This window comes from Macadamia integrifolia, chromosome 9 (genome assembly GCF_013358625.1).
Source record: "Macadamia integrifolia cultivar HAES 741 chromosome 9, SCU_Mint_v3, whole genome shotgun sequence".
Classification (NCBI taxonomy): domain Eukaryota; kingdom Viridiplantae; phylum Streptophyta; class Magnoliopsida; order Proteales; family Proteaceae; genus Macadamia; species Macadamia integrifolia.
This window is the reverse complement of record NC_056565.1, coordinates 17,457,053-17,460,261: the sequence shown is the minus strand read 5'-3', so window position 1 is coordinate 17,460,261 and position 3,209 is coordinate 17,457,053.

Genomic DNA, 3,209 nt, shown 5'->3' with positions numbered 1-3,209 from the left:
AAAGGAGAACAAGATGCTTTTAATTATATTTCATCTTCTATTTATCATCAGTTCTCTTCAAACTTGATGTAATGCTAATATGGCAAGAATTTCCTCCCACCAGCAAACTTGACCCCAATGTATATGGAAACCAGAAAAGGTCAATAACAGCAATTCAAGAAAGGAACGAATACAGAAATTTGTTAACTTCAATTGATAAAGGTTCAAATTATAGCCCTCTATCGTCCAGGGAGATACTTACCTGTGAATAACCAGATTGAATACAATCCTTGTTGTTTCCCAAAGAATCGAACAACTTGTGAGAATCTGAAAAATAAAATTCATAAATCAAATCCCTAATAGAGAGAGAGAGAGAGAGAGAGAGAGAGAGAGAGAGAGAGAGAGAGAGAGAGAGAGAGAGAGAGAGGATGAGAATCGCAGGAATAAAAGAGGTGGAGCAGTGAATGAATCGTTGCTGGAGCCGTGAAGGAATAAGGGACGGAGAGACAAAGGATAAAAAAGGTAGGGGAGGGTTTTGGGGAAGGATTAGCTTTTAAATATATCTTATATGGAATTTTACCATATTGACCTCAAAATTTATCCATTGCAACACGTGCGTATTAAGGATTCTTAACATTCAGCACATAAACAGCCGAAAATGGTTTTCAGCGAAAAATCAAAAACGACTTTTAAGTTCTTTTTTATTTTTGTGGTTTTTCAATTTTTTTGGAATAGATTTAACCATCCTAAATGATACCAAATACATCGAAAACTGTTTCTATGAATAAAAATAAAAAAGAAAAATGATACCAAAGAGGGCCTAAGGCAAGACCCATAAATATTTAAATGCATTGGACTTACAAGGATGATAGATGTTGTATGATTTAAAATATAGGAAAACATTGGGCATGCTACTCGTATCCCCATACTGGTGTCTTTCTCTTTCTCCCTTTTGTAAATGATCTTAAATCCCCTCCTATCCTAGCATTCCTATTGGTTGAGCTACTAACTATAGGAAAGTTAGCTGCATGCCCAATCATCTCCCTTAATATAATGACAAATGTTAAGAAAACTAGAACTCATACAGCCATTAATGACAAGGACAAACTTAGACTCTCTCAATTATTTATTTATTTATTATTTTTTTGCCCTCCTAACATTTTAAATTAGACAAAACAAGTAGACAAGAAGTCAAGTGAAACCTATTTATAAGGCTCCATTGCAATGAGATCAATGCTTGCATACACAAAGTAAAGAAGCGATACTTCTCGTGAAGTCTAAATTATATTGCATTACCAAACTATTTCAATTTTTTTCAGGGAATGTTTCATAATTATTAATTACTTAATGTTTATATATATATATATATATATATAAGAAATTTTAAAATTATGTATAACACGTGAATATTAATATATTATTATGTGCATGTTTATATCCACAAAATGCTTCTTTTATTTAATAAAAATTATACCTATTTATTTTGAACTTTTTAACCAATTTTTTTATTGATAAAATTTAATTACACTCATTCTTACCCTCCAATTAAGGCTTCAACTGACAAGATTTTATCTGAAATATACAAATTCTGCTTCTGAACTTTTATCTAGGTCAACAATTATAATATTATATACATCACCAGAGTACTTAGTTTTTATGTTAGATAATATCAGTGGTAAAAATAATAGGTGTGTGGTCAGTTCATTCATAACTTCATATATACTACATCATAATTAATTTCATATTATTATATTTTTTTTAATATTATTTCCTTCCTTCATGTCGTTTGATGATAAATTTTTGTGACACGTGGAGATGGTTTGGGGACACAACAGAAAAATTAATTTAATTTCTAAGCTCATTATACCTATCATCAAGCATCACGTGGCCTCATGGGTATTGAGCATTCAAAACTTTTTCCTTCTCATTACAAAGGGCGAACAATTACATTGGTTGTGATCATGGGAACTTAGCCCCTCTCACAATCAAGCAACACAAGGGCACATCAACCCACATGACATTAATGCTTGAATGAACACTGTTGGATATTATATTCCACAAACACTCCAACAACTCACAACCCTAATTCTCATAACACATAGGAAGGAAAAAAAAAGTATGGCAATTTTGGATAGTGGTTATAACTTTTTGTTATACAACATTTTTGTCTCAGGTCTATGAACGAATTGGTTCTTTTCATGCGCAGGCCACTATGGTTATGAACAATCAATTTTTTATTAACAATTCCAACTTTGATATTGAAGTTTTTTTACACCAAAAAAAAAAAAAAAAAGGATATTATGAACCCAAGCTTGAACTTGTGGTGGGTTTTACTCTTTTTTCTTTTTCCCCTCAAGTATTCCCTATGTGTGCGTGTGAGGACCAATTGGAACACATAAAAAATTATCGATATATAAAACTATCATTTTTCATTTCATGGGGATGGAATAATCATTTTGATCCCATATGTCTAAGCACAAGAGCCACACTCCCCTAGAGAGAGACCTTTTCCCTCCAACCCCAACCCCAACCCCAACCCCTTTTTAATAAAAATCTTTACTCCTAGGCTATCTGTTTCTGTTATGGACCTTAATTTTAAGCCTACACATGGTGCATGGAAAGCTTTTGTTGAGCCATTCATTCAGCAGGCTGGCCTTGTTTACTTGCAAATATGGGATCTTAGCATTATTAAATTTTGATAGATTGTGGTTGTCAAGGTAACATGCTTCCATTGATTTTTTCTTTTTTTGTTAGTTCTGCCATGATGATTGAAGTCTTTCTCAAGTATCATGTACTTTTTTAAACTCTATCTCATATCTCTCACTGGTTTGTTGCTGTTCTCTTTGACTCCGTGGCTATATTTAGAATTTATTATATGGCTCTGTAAGAGTTTTGAAGTGGATAGTGGATACTAGAGAGTGCAAATGAGAATTTGGAAGTTAGAGAGGACCTCCATAGTTTTTCTCAAGATTTTTCCTTGAGATGAATTTGGTTTGCTTTAATATTTTTAAGGAAAACCATTTCTAGGGTTGGGAGTATTATTGAAGGAAATTGATTCTTCAACACAACGCCAACTCTTTCCTCTTTGTGTTAGTAATGAATTAGTAACACCATTAGAATAGCTTGCTGACTTGGGAGTCTCTTGTTCTATCGTTGATCAGAGATTTCTATATAAAAAATACGAATCAGAGTTTGAAGAAGGGAAAGAAGCCCTCGACCCGCGACAGATA